Below are 14,816 nucleotides of genomic sequence, written 5' to 3'. Positions count from 1 at the left end.
AAACTTTATCCAAAGAACACATTATTTACATTTAATATGCTCATTTATCTAGGAGACCCAAAAGAACCCACAGATAAACTAGCAGGAACTAATAAGACGGTTCAACAAGGCACACACATACAAGATCAATAAATTTTAAAAGTCAATCAGGCTCCTCTACACTGGCGATAACAAATTAGAAACTATAAAAGAAATAAGAAAAAAAGAAGATCTAAAAATTGTCACAAGAGCCGTATAAATTATTTAGAGCTAAGCATACGTAGAAGGCAATATAACTAACGAACTGAGTACGAACAGTTAAACTCCGCCCATCCCAAGGTTAGGAAAAGACTGTTGTTACTTTATGAGAACAGACCCTCTTCTTAAGGAGCAGATCAGTAAGTGAGAGTGAATCAAAGAAACACAGCATTTGAAAAGTCAGCTAGTCCAAGCCTCTTGATCGCACATACAGAAGCTGAAGCCCAGATAGGTTGAGTTACTTGCTAAAGGGCCCAATGTCCTGACTCAAGGACTAGCATTTTTCACTCAGTCGCAAGACACAATCAAATGCAGTACCTTGGAAAGAGATGGGGAAAAAATGAAGAAATCAATTATATAGTTCCTCATCTTTAAGTACAGAAATAGCCGTGACAAAATTACACGTATTGAGGGAAAATTGAAGTGCAGAGTTTAAAATGTCAATAATCCACAGGGAAACTGGAGACCATTTAAAACATTCATATTAAATCTCTCTAGAAAAGACATTAAAAGATCTCCAATCAAAATGTGAATTTTATAATAGACATGGTATGATACAATTTATAATAGATATGGTAGGAACCTTTCCCTTTCACGGGAAAGCTTCGGCTGGGAAAAAGGAATTGTTCTTGAAAATGGGGCCTGTGCTATTGCAGACACTGTGCTCAACCTAGGTCCACCGAATGCTCTGATGTCATCACTGAGGTCACAGAATTCCACTGTGAGCCTGGCAACCTTGCAAACATAACAGCCCTGGTGAGCACTAGGCACTACTGCTGGTTCACCAAGTGGTACAAGTTTTTCAGCCATTTAGGAGACTTGACTATTTTTGTTTGTATTGAATCATTTCAACGGATTGCCCAAGAGCCAAGAAGGGCCAACCTGTAGGGAAGAGGAGGAGTTGGACATCTCTTGAGGCATCTTCTAAGGGAGACTTCTAGTTGGTACGATGGAACGGCGACAAAAGAGGAAACATCTGGAAAATGAAGAGTCCCAGGAAACTGCCGAGAACGGAGGAGGTATGTGGGGGGCAACTTGTCTGGGGCACATGGGTTTCTGCCAAACTGAAGCTTCTCTAGGAAGCGGGGGACTGAGAACGTGTCACCTGTGAAGCAGGGAGTGAGAGACCTTGTCTCACTGATGCTGCCGTATCTATCCGGAGGGTCGCTGTGGTGTGAGACGGCACAGAACGGCCAGATGCCCCCTGGGAGATGGGAGGTCAGCTCCGCTGGTCTGAGGACTCTCTCCTGGGGCAGCCGGGCCTGGAGCTTTGTCGGACTCACAGCAGGCTGCATCCTGCTTGCACAGACCTAGAGGTGCAGCTTTTCTCAGTCCCCGATTTCTCTCTTATGCTCTTGGATCTTTCCTAGGGGTCATGAGGTGGGGGATGTGAAGGATGCAAGGATGCTGAGAGAGACCCATGAGTTGCTTGGCCTCTTTTACCAAAGTGGAAAGAGAAGCCCCATGAGTTGAAGGCCCTGTTGAAAAATATCTTGACAAGTGGAATGCACTTTGAAAGAAGATTGTTTGTCTAGGGATGGTGTCATATTGAAAGCAAGGAGGTTTTATTCCTTCAACAGGAAGAATTTCCCAAAGGAGATCAAGGGAAGGGAAGGGTTTTCCAGAAACTGAGACCGCGTGAGCGGGGGTGAGAAATGGCCTCAGGGTCCTGCGGGGAGCTCTGAGAGCCACGGGCCACGTGGTGCCTGCGTGCATTAAATGTAGGCGAGTAGCTTGCCCTGGGAGAGGGGTGGTCACCCCAGAGCTCCAGCTAGAGGCCTCTGCCCCAGATTAGAGCCCAGTAGCTCCTACCAGGCCCAGGGCCCTGGAGACTGTAGGATGGGCCCTGGGAATGGAGCTCTAGACAGCAGGCAGATTTCCAGGCAGTGGCTGGGACAGGCTGGGGAAGGCAATGACTGCCCCTGACCATTCAGAATATTTTGCCCTATGTTCCTGTGTGTGTGTGTGTGAGTGTGTGTGTGTGTGTGTGTGTGTGTGTGTGTGGTAGTGCAGAGAAGAGCGAGATGAATGGGGGTAGAGTGCTTACCAGATATAAAGTCTGCGTGGTAAAGTTCTTGTCACCCTGCCTGTACCTGGCTGACACTCGGTGTACGTAAGAGTGTATACAGAATTCTTGTTAGGGGTGTTTTATGAGACAGTAACTCATACACCCATGTACACTCTGATGCAGCAAAAATATCACACACCCCACATATAACTTCCTTAGTAAACCACACACAGCACATGGAGGTATATACACACATCCCTCCTATACTACGTTCTCATACAACCCACCTGTATCACAATCCTCTCCTCCAACACCAAACGCTGGAGATGAGATATGTATATAGACACACACACTATATATATAGGACACACACACACACACACACACACTATATACATGTATCTCCTCAACTCTTGCACAAACACAACTAACTTCAGCCATCTCTAAATACCTCTATAAGAACCAGTCACGTGTCATACACACCACACTTATAACACATTCTTGAGTAATGCCAGACCCGCTTTGTACAAACCACAGTAAACCACAGTCTCAGTAACCCATGTCAGGATTGCCAGAGAAAATATGGGCTATCCAGTTCAATTTGAATTCCAGATAAACAACAAGTAATTTTTCAGTATCCGTATGTCCCACATATTGTATGGGCTATACTTACACTAAAACTAAGTCAGGCCAAATACTGCATGGGAATACTTACACTAAAAGATTATTCTGGGTTTATCTGAAACTGAAATTTAACTGGGTGCCTTGTATTCTTGTTCGCTAAGTCTGGCAACCCTTATATACTTACCACCAGCTGATGTATTATATATTTATTGTAGTTTTGTTTAGTGTGTGTCTTCCCCTACTAGAATGTGCAGCGTTACCAAAGACTACAACAATGGAAGACTGCCGGATACACAGGAGTAGCTGCTTACTGAATCTTGGTGAATGAATGAATGAACACACACCATAAATACAAGCCACACCATGTAATTAGGAAACGTTACATGTCCCAGAATTCCTGACTTGTGAACAGAAACCATGCACACAAAGGCCACAGACACAGATAGACACGTCTGCACTGTGCTCCCCATGCCAACCCCACACTTACCACAGACTTAGCTGATACACATCACTCACTCTTCCCACACACTCACAGTCACCACCGAGGCCTACATTACCAACTAGACAGTGAGAGAATAAGTATTGATTGGAATTAAATCCTGGAGGATCCACTGGGAACCACACTCTCAGCTGTGTGTATTCACTGCACCTGACACGTGTCACACACTCAGTAAATATTTGTGGACAGAGGACTGATGAACCCACCCTGAGCCTTTCATTCCTCCCTCAGGAATCTCGAAGTCACAAGAGGATCCCCCTCGGCTTGGATCCACTGTGGTGGCCCAAGGCTGCAGCCCAGGGGCAGTGGAGGTCTCCTCTGCCTCTAAATACTTCTTCTGTACTTCTACTCTGCGCAAGCTCAGCTACGCTGGTAAGGGCGTGGGGCTCCTCAGGTGACGGGGTGCTTGGCTGTGAAGCAGGAGGCACACAGATCCCAGGGAGGCTGAGAGGAAATCCAGGGTCATCAGAGGTGATGAGGGCTCTGTGGAGGAGCCTGGGCAGGATGGCTGAGCTGTTCCGAGGGCGTGGATGCCAGCTGAGTCTGGGGGTGTGTGTGTGAATACTGCTACTACCATGGTGGGGAAGTCAAGGAGCAGGGGCCGGAAAGGTCTGGGCTTGAGGTGGAGGGAAGAGGGACCAGATTAAGCATCTTCAGAGGAAAATGTAGGCTTTGTCTTTGCCTTTGCTTCCAGAGAAGGACAGAGTTCTGCATCATACACCTCCAGCCTGAGAGCAGGACCATCCAGCTCAGGTGCACACAGCTCACACATACACGCGCCCTCCAGGCACAGCCCTTCTCAGTGCACATCAACCCCAAGCACGTGCTCCACAGTACTCTCCTGCACCACAGCCCCATTCCACAAGGAATGCACCACCGATATTCCCAAACTCACACTCCTCATCGTACACGCATCCAGCCGCATCCCTCACATACTACAGCCCTCACCACCATACTCCACACCCCTGTATACAGACACCGCTCCAGTATACCCCCCCACGCACATGAAAAGCACACAGATGACACCAGATACACCACTCCGTCCTACGGCCAACGGACACCAAGCTCACGACATTGCTATGTCGTGCCAATGTCCCTCTCTCGTCTACCACACCTGCTCCCTCAGCTTCCGGCATGGTCCATGCATGTTATTATGATTTTAATTTCCTTTTTCAGGAATCCGGAGATTTCATCGAGACACTGCCCAGCCTAGACCACCCCTAGCCCAGGATCAGGAAGAAGGAGAGACCGCTTCCCCATCACACTGTGTCTCCTCCTCACCCTCTTCACCCTGTAAGAACTATCTGCACCCAGACAAAGAGGAAAGGGGCATGAAAATACACTACATGCAGGTACAAGTGAACAAGGGTGTCGCTGTCTCCTGGAAGACAAAGAAACCCTTGGAGTTGCCTGAAAAGCAGCTGAGGATAGAAGAAGTGACCCTTCCTGAGGATGTGTGCGCAGTAGCCACTGACCCCTCTTCTGATGTGTCCACCGAAAGCCTCCTGTCTGACAGTGAGCCCACTGGGGAGGAGAAAGAGTATGAGGAAAGGGCAGAGCCAGGCAGCCCATCAGGGCCACCTGCCGTCGAGGAGAGACCCAGCGCCAAGACAGCGGACTGGATGCTGACCATGGAGACCGGCTTCAGGTGCATGGCCTGCTGCCGGGTCTTCCCCACCTTGGAGATCCTCCAGCAGCACGTGAAGGGCGGCGTCCTGCAGGGCTTCAGCTGCCGTGCCTTTCATCTCACCATGGCCCAGCGGATGGGCAATGTGGAATCCGAGAGCACCCCTGAGGAAGAGGACGAGGAGGAGGAGGAGGAGAACGAGGAGGAGGAGGAGGAGGAGGAGGAGGAGGAGAAGGAGGTAGAGAAGCAAGAAGAAAAGGAGAATGAGGGAGAGCAGCCCACGGGGGAAGGCCCCAGCCCAAAGAGACCCCGCAGGCAGGGTCTTTTCTCTCCTTTGAGTTCCAAACAGCAACTGAGATTCATGGGACAGAAGATCCTGGAAGACGGTGTGGCCGTCCCTTGGAAGAGGTAAGGCTTGAGGCTGGCAGTCTTCTGAGCCTATGTCACGAGGGCCCAGAGGAGCCTAAGGGAAGGGGCCGCACACATGTGCTGGTTTACCTAATGGCTCTGCAGTTGCATCAAATGGGACACACCCAGCACTAACAAAGGCATTGACCTCTGTTGACGTAAACAAGAAGGTGGAGCCTTTTCCTAGGAGTTTTCTCAGGGTCTGCACGATGGACCTCAACTCTTAGAGGACGTACTGCCAGCAGCTCCTTCTCGGCAGAGAGAGCCAGGAGTGGTCTCAAGAGAGGACAGGGGCCCTTGCAGGACCAGAACTTTGAGGTCTGAGAGCCTTGGGCCTGAGCCGAGATCTCACCCGGACCACTGGACCTAGCCTTCTGTGACAAAGGGGAATATGAAAGAGAGTCACGTGGAAATGAGGTCCCCCGAGATATGGAAATGTTCCAGAACCTTCGTTGCGTGGTAGTTGATCTGGAGCCAAGCTCACTGTGGTGTGTGTGGCTCTGAGCATTAAGGCAATGCTGGAGGGTAACCCTGACCAGCAGAGCTTGGAGTGCTTCTTGTCTCTTCCTGTTCTACCTCATTTGTTTTATCCCTTCCAGGGAGAAGAAAGGACCCTCGGGAGAGTAGCAGACAGAATGCCGTGGTCTGAAGGAGGATGAAGGGACCGGCACTCAGTCTAACATCATATGACAATAGAAGCGTCCTATGCAATAAAGGCCATTTTCCAAACCTTTCCTGGAGCTTTTATTTAATGACATTTTTCTATCTATGCATCTATCTGTCATCTACATCTGTATCTTTCAAGGTTTGTGAACAAGCTTTCACATAAGCACTAGAGACGTCCGCCAGCATTTTCCAGAAGAGGCCTGCAAATTGCTGGGGACTCCTCACAAATAGGGAACGGCCACAACCCCTGCCACACAGACTATGTGCGTGGCCCTCCTGACGTACTCCCACTCTCTCTCTGAATTTCCCAACGTCTGAGATGAGGGTGCTGACTGGAGGCAATGATCACGTGCAGGCTGAATCTTCTCCAGATTCTGATTCTCTTCCTGGGCATATCGTCCTTAAGCACAGTCTCCATGTCCCTGGCCACACTGATCTCTCTCCTTCAGTCCTTCCCTCCCTCCCTCTCCTGCCTCCCAGTGCAGAGAATACTTTTTTGCATTTGAGACGACATTTATTTTTGGTTCACAGAATTCTCACCTGTTCTACTGTGGCCTCCGTTGTGAACATTCCAAAGCTGAGACTTTTCTGTTTTTCTCCCTCATTTCTGCTGAGTCTTTACCTTCCTAATGCAGTGAACTCACAGTGCCTAGCTGACTGGATGGGGAAAAAAATCCAGGGAGCAAAGAGAAATAATAAAAGAATATATCAGTTAATTTTTCATAGTGTTATCCAACTACATATTTTTAAATTTTGGAATAATATTAGGAATCTTCTCTTTATAAAAAACTGAATTATCGGGCTTCCCTGGTGGAGCAGTGGTTAAGAATATGCCTGCGAATGCAGGGGTCATGGGTTCGAGCCCTGGTCTGGGAAGATCCCACGTGCCACGGAGTAACTAAGCCCGCGTGCCACAACTACTGAGCCTGCGCTCTAGAGCCCGTGTGCCACATCAACCGAGCCCACGTGCCACAACTACGGAAGCCTGCGTGCCTAGAGCCCATGCTCCGCAACAAGAGAAGCCACTGCAATGAGAAGCCCGTGCACCACAGCCAAGAGGAGCCCCCGCTCACTGCAACTAGAGAACACCCGCTAGCAGCAACAAAGACCCAATGCAGCCCCAAATAAATTAATTAATTTTAAAAAATTGAATTAGTTTCAAGGGTACAATGTATAAAAGTACAATAAAAGCCCCCCTTCATAACCCCCCAACCCCACTCTCAAGATGGAATCGATATGCTGTGATACAATTTATAGTCGTAGTACTACTCCTCCTCCCACCACATCCGAAATCCTCTGAGCCAGGTGCAGCAGCTTCCTTTCACAATGCTAGGACCCGCCACAAGACACATGATAATCCCTTTGGACATTTCAAGGAGCGGCACCAAGGGAACAGTACCGGGGAAATGCCACTGACAGCTCAGAATATCCATGGCATTTCTAGAGCCTCGGCACTGCTCTCGCTCTGGGAATGAAGGTCCAAAAAGCACATCGGAGAATGTTCATAGTTGTAAACAAGCTCCACCTTTGAAACACAATCTACATAGAACCACATATACAAGCCTGCACGATGGATGAAGCCAAGGTCTCCTCCATGATTTCCCTTCTGACCACCTTATTGTCTCCTCAACCATAAAAGGTGAACTTGAAACTCAGGACCTTGCCTTGTCACCAGAAACATCCAAGCTTGGATCAGTCTTTCTAAGACCAGATACTTGCTCTCTGAACTATTAGAGACTTGTCACATACACACAGGTAGAACAGGATTATTTCTATCTACCTGGGGACTTGGAGTCTTTCACATTGCTCCTGTTAAAACTCTCACAACAGCAAAACTTTACCTACAAAGGGTTCAAGCTATGACACTCCCAACTTCCACAAACCTCCTCAGCTCTTGTGAGTCACATGCAGCCAATTCCAGGAATTGGAAACATGGTTGTGAGGATGAAACTGACTTTGGGGCTCCCCTTGGATATGGTCTTCCAGACTTACCAAAAGGCCATTAAGAGGAAGGTTTACCCCACCTCAGGGAAACCCGAGGCAGTACTTGCAGTCAAGGGCTGGCCATGGCTTCTGAGCTACATCCAAAAAGAATTTCATACTGTACCTGGATCTGCTGAAGCCATTTCTGACTGTCCGAGAGCCAGCATGTACCACTCCTCAACTGCCTCCATTGTGGATCATCAGTAGGGCTGTCAGATTTAGGACATAAAAATACAGGATACCCAGTTAAACTTGAACTTCACATGAATAATAAGTCATTATTTTTAGTATAAGTAGATCCTATGAACTATTTGGGGCATACTTATCTTCAAAATGTACTCGTTGTTTTTCAAACATTCATATTTAACTAAACAGTCTATATTTTATCTGTCAACCCTACTCAGCAGAAATGATGGAGGCTCATAGAGATCCAGGAGACGCCTCAGCGCCTCCTCAGCTTTTATTTCTACGTCCTGGACAGCGAGCACGAACCTTCCACTCCCAGTCAGTGGCTAGAATGGAGGATATTCTCTGTTTTAGAGCTTTTTCTACTTGTCATTGTTATTATCTTCCTTATGTTAAAGAGATGTTTATTTTTTCCCAATCTTAATAGCTCATCCAAAAGTATTTCAAAGTTCATTAGAGAAGGGAAAAACAATATGGTTCTGAAAAGTGAAGGAAACCGCCTGGTGTTTAGTAAAGAAGTAGTAGGGAGACTGAAAAAGCCAAACTTAATAAGCAGATCTCTCCAAGGGTATTTTCAGAGCTTGATACCCTCCCACACCCTGAAAATATTATTACATCAAGAATGTAGAACTGCTAACCAAATGTAAGGCTCCCATATGATTCTATCAAACTGAGGATGCTTCTTTACTAAGCAGTGAGCACACTTGCTGTCCCAGGGACCTTGGCAGTTGCAACGTAGGGCTCTTCCCTTTGGGATGGAAACAGCAAGTTTTCCTGTGGTCTACACGCTGGCCCCAAAAATACTACACTCCCAATACTTGTCAACTTTAAGTATTTTTCTACATATCTCCATTTTTCTGTTACTATTTGGACTACATCCTAGACTTGACACTACATAAATTGCATTCAAGAAGCTATTTTTAAAAGTTGGTAGGAAACCTTAAATCTATGGCTTGCAGTCCCTGGCTTACTTTCATCCAGGTGCATAAGGGTTTTCAAAAGTAGTCAGGTTAGTTACCCTGTATCACAGCCCCACGCTTGTGTCACAGATATAAAAATGGAACATGATATTTAAGGTTTTAGTTGCCAAATCATCAAGCCTCCCAGACAGAGGCAATAGAGCAAAGTGATTACAGAGGCATGGATTTTGATTTGCTCCAGGGTCTTGGGCAAGTCACTTGGCCTCTGTATTTATTTGTACTTATCTGCACTTATCTGTCACTTGGGGGTCATAATTGTACCTGGTCCATGGGTACGCTGTACAAATGATCTGTAAAGTAGTTACAAGAAACCGACACAGAGTAAGCACTCCACAGACATTGGCTATTAGCTATTGGAAATATTTCTCCGTGAAACAGATGACTTTATCCGTGGATGACTCGGTGGGAGACAGTGAATCACAGAATCACAGCATGTTGAAAGTGACCTAGTTCACACTCTAATGTGAAAAGAAGAAAAGTGTGCATGGGTAGAAAATGTCTGAAACTTTACACAACAAAGAGTTCATCATGTTAACTTGGAGGATTAGAATAAATCAGGAAAGGAGGAAAGAAAAACTTGAGTGTCATTCAATTTCTCTATCATTTGTGTTTCTACACTGAGACTCTGAATACACTGGAAGTGCAATTTTTTTTAATGTGGCGGGATAAAGGTTTTCAAGTTTTCCTGATCCATCCGTATTATTATCTCAGAATTGCTGGCATTTCTTGCCATCTTTGGATCTACACCCATGTGAGTCAGTGGGCCATTCTGGACGGAGGAGATAATAGAGCAGAAGTGAAGTGAGAGAAAAGGAGAGACAAGATTTTCTCTTTTCTCTTCAAAGAGGAAAGGTCTTTGGAATGGGAACAACTCACAACCAAACTTTGGGGAAAGGATGTGATGGAAAATGAGACAAACATCCTACCCCTGTGATGAGAAGGATTCCCTGGGCTGGATGGAGGGAGGTCACAGGTGGCTGGACAAGGAAACCAACTAGGGAGAAACACACACAAGTGCAGAGCAAACACCCTGAGGCCACTCAGCCTGACTCCATGCAAACATGTGTCCAGCAGACAGCCCTTCACCTGTGGCTCCCCAGCAAGACAGGTACCTCGGGGGTGCCAACTCATTCTGAGTCCATTATGCCTGGCCATTCATAAACCGCTGTCTAACGTGTGAGGAATAAACTCTCAATGTTTATGAGGAAATTGCGGAAGGAGATTGAAAGGTTACTTAAACGAAAAAAAAAAGAATTTCAGGAAGGCAAGATGGTAGAGAGACAAGAAAAAGACCTTAAAAGATAGAAAGGATTTGCCAAAGAAGAGAAAGCAGAAGAAATGATTCCGAATGGGTTAACTTGCAGCTAGGAAGTTAAGGAAGATTATTGATGGGTGAAGACTATGGAATAAAGTGAATAAAATTTCTCAGAAGTTGCTGAGAATATGGTAAGCAGCATGATTATCAAATTATGAATTGGCTGCAATGGCATTCTAGGGGGACACTAGGAAGGGGAAGCAAATGTTCCTGAGATGACAGTAGCAGGTGGAAAGTTGTTTCAGGGGAAGATCAGTCTTGCAGAGGGTGTATCAGAGGAGGGCAAGTGTGAGCAAGCAAGGAAATACTAAGTGTATACGGTTCCTTCACTGAGTGCACCCAGCCCCGCGGTCAGCCTTGAGAACAAGCAGGACTTCAGGTACTGGAGCTACATTTCAGTCATCAAGACTTGAGAAGACACCCTTAACTCAGGTCTTCTCTTCAAACTCCATCTTTCCTTCTTGACCTTCATTTGGCCTCTTCCCTTACCCTCCAGCTGTGGACTGAGGCCACAGAGCAAGATGCGTCACTAGTGTCCTCCATCCCCTGGCGACTGTGGTTCACATCAGTGGAGTACCAAAGGCAATAACCAAGTAACAGACACAAGAGTGTATGAAGAAGAAGAGATTCTGATAAGGCTTTCTGTGACAGTGTGGGCCAAGTCGGCTCTATATGGCTGGTATCACGTGAATTATGAGCAGCCTTAGGGGAGAAGTCCTCAGAAGGCAGAGCCTGGCTCTCGAGAGGCTCTGCGTGCTCACAGCCCACTCCAAGACCTCAGTTACAGCTTCGGCCCCCAATATCTCTCCCTCTGCCTGCTCACAGTTTTTGAAGTCTTCTTTCCTCCACATTTCTCTTGAGAGGTGGAGGAGGAAGATGAGCTTCAGGCCAGCTCAGACTCCCCTGGGATCCCAGCAGGATGCCTATCATTAACCTCCCACCTTCTAGGAAGCTCCTAAGATCTTCACATTTGGGGCAGTTCTCATTTCAGCTGTGCTTCAAATTGCTGGCTGGAGACGGCCTGTTGGAAGGTGGCTAAAAGCAAGTAGCAATCCTTCGGGCAGCCTGGCCCTTCTCGACTGTCAGTCATCTTCAGGGATATTCTGGGAAATGTTGTTTGTTCTAGAGAAGGGAGGGAAACAATCCAATTGTCCAATAATGCTTGAATGGAAAATAAATGATGCTATATGCATGTGATCACATAATATCAAACAGTCAAAAATCAAAGACCTAGATCTATATGGATTCACGTGGATAAATCTTGAAAACATAATATTGATTGAAAGAAAATAAGATAAACAATGTTAGATTGTGATAACAGGTATGTAAGTGTTTAAATATTTAAATCAATTCAACATATTGCTTCTATATATACAGATGCAAGAAAATAAACTTTATCCAAAGAACACATTATTTACATTTAATATGCTCATTTATCTAGGAGACCCAAAAGAACCCACAGATAAACTAGCAGGAACTAATAAGACGGTTCAACAAGGCACACACATACAAGATCAATAAATTTTAAAAGTCAATCAGGCTCCTCTACACTGGCGATAACAAATTAGAAACTATAAAAGAAAATAAGCAAAAAAGAAGATCTAAAAATTGTCACAAGAGCCGTATAACTTATTTAGAGCTAAGCATACGTAGAAGGCAATATAACTAACGAACTGAGTACGAACAGTTAAACTCCGCCCAACCCAAGGTTAGGAAAAGACTGTTGTTACTTTATGAGAACAGACCCTCTTCTTAAGGAGCAGATCAGTAAGTGAGAGTGAATCAAAGAAACACAGCATTTGAAAAGTCAGCTAGTCCAAGCCTCTTGATCGCACATACAGAAGCTGAAGCCCAGATAGGTTGAGTTACTTGCTAAAGGGCCCAATGTCCTGACTCAAGGACTAGCATTTTTCACTCAGTCGCAAGACACAATCAAATGCAGTACCTTGGAAAGAGATGGGGAAAAAATGAAGAAATCAATTATATAGTTCCTCATCTTTAAGTACAGAAATAGCCGTGACAAAATTACACGTATTGAGGGAAAATTGAAGTGCAGAGTTTAAAATGTCAATAATCCACAGGGAAACTGGAGACCATTTAAAACATTCATATTAAATCTCTCTAGAAAAGACATTAAAAGATCTCCAATCAAAATGTGAATTTTATAATAGACATGGTATGATACAATTTATAATAGATATGGTAGGAACCTTTCCCTTTCACGGGAAAGCTTCGGCTGGGAAAAAGGAATTGTTCTTGAAAATGGGGCCTGTGCTATTGCAGACACTGTGCTCAACCTAGGTCCACCGAATGCTCTGATGTCATCACTGAGGTCACAGAATTCCACTGTGAGCCTGGCAACCTTGCAAACATAACAGCCCTGGTGAGCACTAGGCACTACTGCTGGTTCACCAAGTGGTACAAGTTTTTCAGCCATTTAGGAGACTTGACTATTTTTGTTTGTATTGAATCATTTCAACGGATTGCCCAAGAGCCAAGAAGGGCCAACCTGTAGGGAAGAGGAGGAGTTGGACATCTCTTGAGGCATCTTCTAAGGGAGACTTCTAGTTGGTACGATGGAACGGCGACAAAAGAGGAAACATCTGGAAAATGAAGAGTCCCAGGAAACTGCCGAGAACGGAGGAGGTATGTGGGGGGCAACTTGTCTGGGGCACATGGGTTTCTGCCAAACTGAAGCTTCTCTAGGAAGCGGGGGACTGAGAACGTGTCACCTGTGAAGCAGGGAGCGAGAGACCTTGTCTCACTGATGCTGCCGTATCTATCCGGAGGGTCCCTGTGGTGTGAGACGGCACAGAACGGCCAGATGCCCCCTGGGAGATGGGAGGTCAGCTCCGCTGGTCTGAGGACTCTCTCCTGGGGCAGCCGGGCCTGGAGCTTTGTCGGACTCACAGCAGGCTGCATCCTGCTTGCACAGACCTAGAGGTGCAGCTTTTCTCAGTCCCCGATTTCTCTCTTATGCTCTTGGATCTTTCCTAGGGGTCATGAGGTGGGGGATGTGAAGGATGCAAGGATGCTGAGAGAGACCCATGAGTTGCTTGGCCTCTTTTACCAAAGTGGAAAGAGAAGCCCCATGAGTTGCAGGCCCTGTTGAAAAATATCTTGACAAGTGGAATGCACTTTGAAAGAAGATTGTTTGTCTAGGGATGGTGTCATATTGAAAGCAAGGAGGTTTTATTCCTTCAACAGGAAGAATTTCCCAAAGGAGATCAAGGGAAGGGAAGGGTTTTCCAGAAACTGAGACCACGTGAGCGGGGGTGAAAAATGGCCTCAGGGTCCTGCGGGGAGCTCTGAGAGCCACGGGCCACGTGGTGCCTGCGTGCATTAAATGTAGGCGAGTAGCTTGCCCTGGGAGAGGGGTGGTCACCCCAGAGCTCCAGCTAGAGGCCTCTGCCCCAGATTAGAGCCCAGTAGCTCCTACCAGGCCCAGGGCCCTGGAGACTGTAGGATGGGCCCTGGGAATGGAGCTCTAGACAGCAGGCAGATTTCCAGGCAGTGGCTGGGACAGGCTGGGGAAGGCAATGACTGCCCCTGACCATTCAGAATATTTTGCCCTATGTTCCTGTGTGTGTGTGTGTGAGTGTGTGTGTGTGTGTGTGTGTGTGTGTGTGTGTGTGGTAGTGCAGAGAAGAGCGAGATGAATGGGGTTAGAGTGCTTACCAGATATAAAGTCTGCGTGGTAAATTTCTTGTCACCCTGCCTGGACCTGGCTGACACTCGGTGTACGTAAGAGTGTATACAGAATTCTTGTTAGGGTTGTTTTATGAGACAGTAACTCATACACCCATGTACACTCTGATGCAGCAAAAATATCACACACCCCACATATAACTTCCTTAGTAAACCACACACAGCACATGGAGGTATATACACGCATCCCTCCTATACTACGTTCTCATACAACCCACCTGTATCACAATCCTCTCCTCCAACACCAAACGCTGGAGATGAGATATGTATATAGACACACACACTATATATATAGGACACACACACACACACACACACACTATATACATGTATCTCCTCAACTCTTGCACAAACACAACTAACTTCAGCCATCTCTAAATACCTCTATAAGAACCAGTCACGTGTCATACACACCACACTTATAACACATTCTTGAGTAATGCCAGACCCGCTTTGTACAAACCACAGTAAACCACAGTCTCAGTAACCCATGTCAGGATTGCCAGAGAAAATATGGGCTATCCAGTTCAATTTGAATTCTAGATAAAGAACAAGTAATTTTTCAGTATCCGTAT

Source organism: Mesoplodon mirus (genome assembly GCF_964341445.2).
Source record: "Mesoplodon mirus genome assembly, chromosome: 14".
NCBI lineage: Eukaryota > Metazoa > Chordata > Mammalia > Artiodactyla > Ziphiidae > Mesoplodon > Mesoplodon mirus.
This window is presented reverse-complemented; position numbering follows the sequence as displayed.